This window comes from Somniosus microcephalus, chromosome 7 (genome assembly GCF_052327205.1).
Source record: "Somniosus microcephalus isolate GS21.2 chromosome 7, FLI_Smic_1.0, whole genome shotgun sequence".
NCBI classification, from domain to species: Eukaryota; Metazoa; Chordata; class Chondrichthyes; order Squaliformes; family Somniosidae; genus Somniosus; species Somniosus microcephalus.
In genome coordinates this window covers 237,365,877-237,376,056 of record NC_140993.1, presented here as the reverse complement: position 1 = coordinate 237,376,056, position 10,180 = coordinate 237,365,877, and the positions used below count along the sequence as shown (strand labels likewise).

General features: G+C 54.7%; 1 long non-coding RNA gene across 1 annotated transcript in view; it reads right to left on the bottom strand.

The window, feature by feature from the left end:
• Positions 1-1,169: 1,169 nt before the first annotated feature.
• LOC147115165 (uncharacterized) overlaps positions 1,170-10,180 on the bottom strand; it is a 28,414-nt gene continuing 19,403 nt past the window's right edge. Inside the window, exons 2-3 of the long non-coding RNA XR_015078931.1 lie at positions 1,722-1,808; positions 1,170-1,302 (exon numbers count right to left, since the gene is read on the bottom strand). This is a non-coding gene — a long non-coding RNA (uncharacterized LOC147115165). The remainder of the gene's footprint in view (positions 1,303-1,721; positions 1,809-10,180) is intronic.

Genomic DNA, 10,180 nt, shown 5'->3' with positions numbered 1-10,180 from the left:
ATCGAGGATTCTGGGCTTCATAAATAGAGGCATAGAGTACAAAAGCAAGGAAGTTATGATGAACCTTTATAAAACACTGGTTTGGCCTTAACTGGAGCACTGTGTCCAATTCTGGGCACAGCACTTTAGGAAGGATGTGAAGGCCTTAGAGAGGGTGCAGAAAACATTGACAAGAATGGTTCCAGGGATGAGGGACTTCAGTTACATGGATAGACTGGAGAAGCTGGGGTTGTTCTCCTTGGAGCAGAGAAGGTTGAGAGGAGATTTGATAGAGGTGTTCAAAATCATGAGGGGTCTAGACAGAGTAGATAGAGAGAAACTGTTCCCATTGGCGGAAGGGTCGAGAATCAGAGGACATAGATTTAAGGTGATTGGCAGAAGAACCAAAGGCGACATGAGGAAAAACTTTTTACGCAGCGAGTGGTTAGGATCTGGAATACACTGCCCGATAGGGTGGGTGGAGGCAGATTCAATCGTGGCTTTCAAAAGGGAAGGAAACAAATTTGCAGGGCTACGGGGAAAGGGCGAGAGAGTGGGGCTAGCTGAAGTGCTCTTGCAGAGAGCCGGCACGGGCTCAACAGGCCGAATGGCCTCCTTCTGTGCTGTAACCATTGTATGATTCTACATGGTGAAGCATTCTATGGTCTAATAGCTGTGCCCAGGGGATTCATGCCCCATTCCAGGAGACTCCCGGGAAATCTGGGAGATTTGGCAACCATATTCTTAGATGATGTACTAAATGTTGTTGATTTGAATCTTACCATTTTGCAAGAAATCAAATGATGAGAGTTTCAAGCTGTAGGTACTGACATGAATCAGTCATTCATAAAAGAAAGACTTATGAAATGATACTGAGCGGCCTGCGGGTGGCGCTGTCCAGGGAGTGTATAAATACTTGGGCACAGGCCCAGCTTGCGAGGGACATTCTTAACAGGAACTAGTGAAGGACATAACTAGATCTCCATATTGAAAAACAGTTGATTAAAGCTTTGTTTAACGCTTAGACCAAGTGCCTAGTAATTTTCTTACGTCAGGTACTCCCCGAAAAACAGTATACGTACCAAAATACACTGCTACTGATTTAATTTCTCATAACTTGGCTCTCCCTCAACGACCATACAGCACCAATGTAGATGTTGTAAATATTTAACTTTACTGCTTAGTGCATCAAGGATTAAGGAGACTGATAAAGGAAGTGTAGACTGGTTAGAAATCTTTATAAAGTCATCTGCATGATATTCCATTGTTGGTTATATTCCTTTTCAGCACATTTGCACAGCTGCACAATATTCATCATAGTTCCTGCAATGCAGTGGGTGGGTTATTAATAACTGAAGATCATTGTCAATAAATATCATTAGCAGCAGCAAAGGAAACAATTTAAGTAACTGATGTGATTTTCCTTACATTAATCCAAAAAGGCAATGTATGTTAAGAGAGGGCAAAACATTTAATGCATTTAAGAGGAAGCTAGATATGTACATGAGGGAGAAAGGAATAGAAGGTTGTGCTGAGAGGGTGAGATGAAGAGGGGTAGGAGAAGGCTCGTGTGAAGCTTAAACACCGGCATGGACCAGTTGGGTCGAATGCTGTAATTTCTATGTAACTCTATGTCGTATTTCATCCCAGGGTAATTTTCCAATATGGGCAGTAAATGTCATCGTAAGGTACAGATTCAATAATGCTCCTCTTGGGTGGATGACACTGCTCTGGAAACCCACCTGGTATGTCACCATTTCCATTATGCACTACTTTAGATCAACACTTTTTTTCAATGTCGACGGTGAATCCTCTGTAGCTGTTCAGAGCTGTGGAAAGAAAAACAAACAATTTATTTCGTAAAAGATGAGCACGCATTAGCCATCAAAGAAGATTCAACAAGAATGATTGTAAAAAATGTAACACTTGTATTTCCACCCATAGAGTGGGCATTTATGAAGGAGCCAATGACACTTACAAGTGGTGTTGAAACAGGGACAGGGCCTAGTGGGGCCTGAGAGACAGGGACTGGCGGGGCGGGCCTGGAGAGACAAGGGCCTGGCGGGACAGGCCTGTGGATGCTGGGCCTGGCGGGGAAGGCCCGGAGAGACAGGGGTCTGGCGGGGAAGGCCCGGAGAGACGGGGGCCTGGTGGGGAAGGCCCGGCGAGATGAAGGCCTGGCAGGGAAGGCCTGGGGAGATGGGGGCCTGGCGGGGAAGGCCCGGAGAGACGAAGGCCTGGCGGGGAAGGCCTGGGGAGACGGGGGCCTGGCGGGGAAAGCAAGGAGAGATGGGGGCCTGGCAGGGAAGGCCTGGGGAGACGGGGCCTAGCGGAGAAGGCCCAGAGAGATGGGGGCCTGGCGGAGAAGGCCCAGGGAGACGGGGCCTAGCGGAGAATGCCTGGGGAGACGGGGGTCTGGCGGGGAAGGCCTGGAGAGACGGGGGCCTGGCGGGGAAGGCCTGGGAAAACGGGGGTCTGGTGGGGAAGGCCTGGGGAGACGGGGGTCTGGCGGGGAAGGCCCGTGGAGACGGGGTCTAGCGGAGAAAGCCCAGGGGCCTGGTGGGGAAGGCCCAGAGAGACAGGGGCCTGGCGGGGAAGGCCCAGGTAGACGGGGGCGTGGCGGGGAAGGCCCGGAGAGACGAAGGCCTGGTGGGGAAGGCCCGGAGAGACGAAGGCCTGGCGGGGAAGGCCCGGAGAGACGAAGGCCTGGCGGGGAAGGCCCGGATAGTCGGGGGCCTGGTGGGGAAGGCCTGGGGAGATGGGGGCCTGGCGGGGAAGGCCCGGAGAGATGAAGGCCTGGCGGGGAAGGCCTGGGGAGATGGTGGCCTGGCGGGGAAAGCAAGGAGAGACGGGGGCTTGGCAGGGAAGGCCTGGGGAGATGGCGGCCTGGCGGGGAAGGCCTGGGGAGATGGGGCCCTGGCGGGGAAGGCCTGGGGAGATGGGGCCTAGCGGAGCAGGCTCTGAGAGAAGGGGGCCTGGTGGGGAAGGCCCAGGGAGAAGGGGCCTAGCGGAGAAGGCCTGGAGAGACGGGGGTCTGGCGGGGAAGGCCTGGGGACATCGGGGTCTGGCGGGGAAGGCCCGTGGAGATGGGGTCTAGTGGAGAAAGCCCGGGGGCCTGGTGGGGAAGGCCCGGAGAGATGGGGGCCTGGCGGGGAAGGCCCAGGGAGACGGGGCCTAGCGGAGAAGGCCCGGAGAGACAGGGGCCTGGCGGTGAAGGCCCAGGTAGACAGGGGCCTGGCGGGGAAGGCCCGGGGAGATGGGGGTCTGGCGGGGAAGGCCCGGGGAGACGGGGGCCTGGTGGGGAAGGCCCGGAGAGACAGGGGCCTGGCGGGGAAGGCCCGGAGAGACAGGGGCCTGGCGGGGAATGCCCGGGGAGATGGGGCCTGGTGGGGAAGGCCCGGAGAGGCAGGGGCCTGGCGGGGAAGGCCCCGGGCAGATGGGGGCCTGGCGGGGAAGGCGGGGGGGTCGGGGCCTGGCGGGGAGGGGTCGGGGCCTGGCGGGGAAGGCCCGGGGAGACGGTGCTTAGCGGAGAAGGCCCAGGGTGATGGGGGCCTGGCGGGGAAGGTCCGGGGAGACGGGGGCCTGGTGGGGAAGGCCCGGAGAGATGGGGGTCTGGCAGGGAAGGCCTGGGGAGATGGGGCCTAGCGGAGAAGGCCCAGTGTGACGGGGCCTAGCGGAGAAGGCCTGTGGCGACGGGGGTCTGGCGGGGAAGGCCTGGGGAGTCAGGGGCCTGGTGGGGAAGGCCTGGGGAGATGGGGGCCTGGCAGGGAAGGCCTGGAGAGATGGGGGCCTGGCGGGGAAGGCCTGGGGAGATGGGGGTCTGGTGGAGAAGGCCTGGGGAGACAGGGGTCTGGCGGGGAAGGCCAGGAGAGACGGGGGCCTGGTGGGGAAGGCCCAGAGAGATGGGGGCCTGGCGGGAAAGGCCCGGAGAGATGGGGGCGTGCTGGGGAAGGCTCGGGGAGACGGGGCCTAGCAGAGAAGGCCCGGAGAGACGGGGGCCTGGTGGGGAAGGCCTGGGGAGACGGGGTCTAGCGGAGAAGGCCCGGAGAGACGGGGGCCTGGTGGGGAAGGCCTGGGGAGACGGGGCCTAGCGGAGAAGGCCCGGAGAGACAGGGGTCTGGCAGGGAAGGCTCGGAGAGACGGGGCCTTGCGGGCCATCACCAGGACCAAAGTGACTGGTGCATGACGGAACGGGCAGATTTAGGGCAGTCGGACTGACGGTATACATGTTGTTGACCACTGCTCATTTTATTTTTACTGCTACTGTTAATAACAGTGGCAAAGGAAAGTCAGGCATCTGGTGTCTCTGATTTATGGAACCCCATCAACACAGTGGGTTTCATTAACTTGATTTAATTTTCATTTGTGTTTATAGCGTCAAAGGAAGCTGAATCTTGCATTTATTCAGATTCTGTTTGCCATGATAAGTAGGGAATTAGTTCAAAGTATCGTAGCAGGTTAATAAATGAAGTTTGGGTGGATTAGCGATTTAATGGGCCTTGAGATAAGTGGCTGGCTGGTTTGTCGAGCCAATAAAAATTAGTTCCTACCCCTTGTGAATTGAGAGAAAGATATTACAATGACACAATAGTGGCTTTTAAATTATTTTCCTTTGAGCTGGATCTGGCGGCTCCTAATAATAAGTAAAGTTGTGTTTGCATATTGCATGCCTGTAGGGCTGTAGAAAATGGAAATTAAATAATCTGATATCAAGACTGGCAACTGATGGCTCAGTTCGTAAAAGGGGCGTATCACAGCGATACAGACCAGACAGTCTCGAGCTCGATTCCAGGTCTGTGCTAAATTAGCTGATCTTGGCTAGGATGGCAGTAAAGGTGCTACAAATGGCCTCAGCACTTCTGTTCCAATGGGACAGGGCAGACAGGATGGTGGAGGGGAGGGAAATCAGCCAGGATTCCCAGCCCTGATCACTATCCAGTGACCACTGCTGGATGGTGGACCATTCTTAAGTCTATGATTATTTAATAACAAACTTATTGGATGAGAAAGCCTTGCCGTAAAACAAGTAGAACTATAGGGTGGGGGGTTAAACTGGATATGACCCAAAATCCGGTGTGGGGATCGCGGTGCACGACTAACCCGCACCTGTTCATTGCATTGCAGGCAGCACGTTAAATTGGTGCTGCCTGCTGCTTTACAAGATTGGTGTGTGCAGCCAGCACTACCCACGCTGCTCATTGGCTGCACCTATCAGCAGGGGGCCCGATATCGTGAGTGACTAGCACTACTTAAAGGAAGCCTGCACCTCTTAAAGGGGAGATGCACTGTGGCTGGAACAGATGGAGGGAGTCCTTTGTGAACTGAATCTGTGCTGTGAAAGATTGAAGAATGGCCGAACATGCAAGAGAGCGTGCACCAAGGTTTTCCGATAATGCACTGGAGGCCTTGGTGGAAGAGGTAGAAAGGAGTCCATCAATCTGTTCTCCAACAGATCAGTAGAATTGCTGAGGCACTGCCCCAGAAGAGTGGCTCATGGAGCACGAACCTGCTGTCCTCTCTCAGGATGACAGCATTCCTGCTTCCACCCCTGCCACTCTGCCAGTGCCCTTGTTGTTGCCCGTCAGCCAACTAGCCCAGAACACTGTAGCCCAGGCCGAGATGGTGCAGTCTGAAGTCAGACCTTCTAGGCCCAGAGCTGCTCAAGGTTGTCCTCCAAGGCCATCTGCAGTCTCCTCAATTGATGGTCAGCAGCCTTCCACCATCAATGCTGCAGCCACTGGGGAAGCACCTCATAGGAGCACTAGGACAGGCAAAGGCACACGGAAGACAGGCACTGAGGGAATGCACAAGGGTGATTAGTTTATTTTTGTTTGCATTATATAATGATTGAATTTATAAATTTAGATTGGAATGTGCATTTTTTGCTTGTTTTTATTTCTGTGTTGTCTAAAAGAGGATGATATGATGGATAGTGATAGAGGAAAGGTAAGGAATCTGGGACTGTTGGTGAATGGGGAGGTGTGGTTGAGGTTACTGGTATCGCTCATTAATTATTTCATCATGGAGAGCCCGGGCACAAAGGGGCTGTCTATGTTGTAGCCTCCCTTCCTCCACTTCTTGTTGCACTTCCTCCTCCTCCTCCTCTTCCTCTTCCTCATGCTCCTAATCCTGAGTTTCTCGCCTGATAGGTGGTGGCCAGGTCTCTTCCCTCAATGGCCAGGTTGTGCAGCACACAGCATACTACCACAAATCTTGATACCCACTCAGCTGAGTACGGCAGGGCTCCTCCAGAGCGGTCCAGGCAGCGGAAGCGTTGCTTGAGGACGCTGATGGTGTGCTCTATAATGTTCCTTATGGCAGCATGGCTGTCATTGTAGGCCTGCTGTGCACATGTGCATGGGTTCCAGACCGGAGTCATGAGCCATGTCATGAGTGGATAACCCTTGTCGCCCAGTAGCCAGCCTTTGACTTCCCAGGTGGCACGAGGACTGCCGCAGAATGACGGAATCGTGACTACTGCCAGGATATTGGGCATTGACCTGCACGATGCACTGCCCATGGTCGCACACCAGCTGCGCATTGAGGGAGTGGAAACCCCTTTTGGTTCAGGAAAATGGCAGGATTCACGAGGCGCACGCAAGGCAATGTGCGTGTAGTCAATGGCACCCTGCACCATGGGGAAGCCTGCAATCTGAGCAAACCCTCATGCTCGCTCCCCCTGCTTGCCTCCGGCAAGAGGGAGTGAGATGAGGCTGTCTCTCTGTGTATAGAGAGCCTCAGTGACCTACCTTATGCAGCAGTGTACTGCAAACTGCGAGGTATTGCTTATATCTCCAGCAGCAGCCTGGAAAGAGCCAGACGCATGAAAGCTAAGAGCCATGGCCATCTTGCCAGCCACAGGCAATGCGGTCCTTGCCCTGCTTTGAGGTTGGAGTTGTGGCTGCAGCAGTTGGCAGATTTCAGTCACAACCTCGTTAGTGAAGCGAAGACATCTCAAGCGTTAGTCGTTGCTGAAGTTGAGGCAAGAGAATTTCTTCCTAAAGACCCTTGGCGGATATAGCCTCCTGCTGAGAGCCCTTCGCCCCCTCCTCCTTCTCCCTCTTCTAGCAGCTAGTCCTGCCCTGCGTGGCACCTCTTCATTCTCCCAGTCATGCTTAGTTCCAAAAGGAAGGCCTAACAGGCCACCCATATCTGGAAGCAACTTGTTTCAGCACAAGCTTTTAAATGAACAAAAAAGTACTTCAGTGCCAGCCAGACCACTCCCTGTAGACTACTGAAACTTTAGGCAAGTATAGAAAAGCTCCAAAAATATGTACAATTGCACCAGCAGCCAGAACCTACACCACAGCAACTAACCTGTAGGTAATTCACAATCCCTTTAAGTAGCACTGGTCGAGGGTGGAGGGGGTGGTCCTTCATGGCATAACATCATGATCAGATGTGCGAGGTTAAGATAGGGAGTAGGCCAGAGCATGGCATTCGGAAATGGCAGCGCTGGCATCAAATCAGCGTTGCACACTGATTGAAGTCATAATCTGCCTGCTCTGCATGCAGGTCATTAGTTGCGTGCGCACAAACCCCTTTACCAAGATGGCATTTGGCACACTTCCTGTCGAAAGTGTGCGCACATCACTGACATCATTTTCGAGTGTTAGGAAGCCACGTAGAACCTAAAAGAAGGGTGCTACACAGCCCAATTTCTCCCCCGTGGTCTTAAAGCAGTGGTGGGCAGATTAGGGCCCGGGGGCCGTATCCGGTCCATCAGTTCATTCTATTCGGCCCACTCGAGCTCGAGCTGCACATACGTCTGAGTCTTGTGAGGAGGGCCCCCCCACCACCCCCACGAGGAGAGCTCGCTCAGGCTTACTGCAGCCTGGGAGTAGGCTGCGGCCCTCAACCGGGGCAATTAAAAAATAAAGCTGCCTGGACTGCTGCTAGATGTCTGATGCAGATCTGCTTCCCTTTTGTGTCTCGGAGCCGGCCTAACCTCTGCCTGTTGCTCTCCCCCACTCTGGCTCCGTGAACCTGCCAAATCACCCTCTCATCGCTGGCTGGTGCGTGGGTGCACTGGACGCTCCTCCTCCGTCAAGTCATGATTGTTCATCTCAACGACTCTTAATTTTACCACAAGAATCACCCCACACTCTCCGAGCCCTGAACTCATCCCACCCCGAACCCTAACGACTGACTCTCAGTTTTACTGCGTCTTTCCTCTCCCTAAACTCACCCCACTCTCTCCGAGCCCTGAACTCTCACCCCACACTCTCCGAGCCCTGAACTCACCCCACTCTCCAAGCCCTGAACTCACCCCACACTCTCCGAGCCCTGAACTCTCACCCCACACTCTCCGACCTCTGAACTCACCCCATTCCCTCCAAGCCCTGAACTCACCCCACACTCTCCGAGCCCTGAACTCTCACCCCACACTCTCCGACCCCTGAACTCACCCCACTCTCCGAGCCCTGAACTCTCACCCAATCTATCCAAGCTCTGAACTCACCCCACACTCTCCGAGCCCTGAACCCTCACCCCACACTCTCCGAGCCCTGAACTCGCCCCACACTCTCCGAGCCCTGAACTCTCACCCCACACTCTCCGAGCCCTAAACTCACGCCACACTGTCCGAGCCCTGAACTCTCACCCCAAACGCTCCGAGCCCTGAACTCTCATCCCACACTCTCCGAGGCCTGAACTCACCCCTACTCTCCGAGCCCTGAACTCACCCCACACTCTCCGAGCCCAGAACGCTCACCCCAGTCTCCGAGCCCTGAACTCACCCCACACTCTCCGAGCCCTGAACTCTCACCCAACTCTCCGAGCCCTGAACTCTCACCCCGCTCTCCGAGCCCGGAACTCACCCCACTCTCCGAGCCTGGAACTCACCCCACTCTCCGAGCCCTGAACTCACTCCACACTCTCCGAGCCTTGAACTCTCACCCAACACTCTCCGAGCCCGGAACTCACCCCACACTCCGAGCCCTGAACTCACCCCACACTCTCCGAGCCCTGAACTCACCCCACACTCTCCGAGCCCTGAACTCACCCCACACTCTCCGAGTCCTTTCTCATCCCACACTCTCCGAGCCTGGAATTCACCCAACATTCCGAGCCCTGAACTCACCCCACATTCCGAGCCCTGAACTCACCCCACACTCTCCGAGCCCTGAACTCATCCCACTGTCCGAGCCCTGAACTCACCCCACTCTCCAAGCCCTGAACTCACCACACACTCTCCGAGCCCTGAACTCACCCCACACTCTCCGAGCCCTGAACTCACCCCACATTCTCCAAGCCCTGAACTCACCCCACTCTTGTCACGGGGCCGTGCATTCACGGGGCCGTTATGCTAGGGTTTCGGTGGTGGACCAAGCGCAGGAAACCTATCCAAGGACTCGAGACCGGGTAGAACTCGAAAGATGCTTCCTTGAGACTCGAGAACATAGAAACAGGGTAACACTCGAAAGGAGATTCACTTGAGACTCGAAAACAGAGACATGGTATACACTCGAAAGGAGATTCAGTTGAGACTCGAAAACACAGAGAAACTCGGGAACGCCAGAGACACAGCAAGAGCTGTTACTTGCAGGCAGGCAAACCCAGGACTGAGCAAAGAGGACAGGAAACAGGAAGCTTAAATACAGGCCAGAGTGATCACGTGACATAATTAATCAAATGAGACAGGAGACAAATACATTAACAACACACAGGTGAGGCCAGAGGCACAGAGGACAAGACAAGGACAAACCTCACAACTTTATTCATTCTCTGCCTTGCTCTCTGTGCTGCTGGTTGACCCAAAGCAGAGTGGAAAGTGGTGGTCTCCTTGACCAGGGAGTGGAGGAGAAGGAGAGACCCCAGACCACCACTACCATCTACCAGCAACAGCAGCTACTGAGGTGCCTGGAGAGAGAAGAGGAGAGGGAAAAAGGAGGCCAACATCTGCAAGAGGAGAGGCCTTTCCACCACTGCCTCCCCAAATTGGCCTCCATTCCAGGAGAGGGAGAGAGGGGAGAGAAACAGCATCGACACCAACTGCTTGGAAGGAGGGTAGGAGCAACTTCTTTTACTGAACATCTGCAGGTGGGTGTCATTTGGTGCATTCCCCAAAAGACTTTGTATTGTAGGTGGGGGGAGGAAAGAAGACTGGCCGGAACACCAAGGGGTGTCTGTGTGTGGCTCTTGTAGAATACTAGGCCACACACACCACTAATAGCCGCCCCTTCTTTTGCCTGGCCTGGGA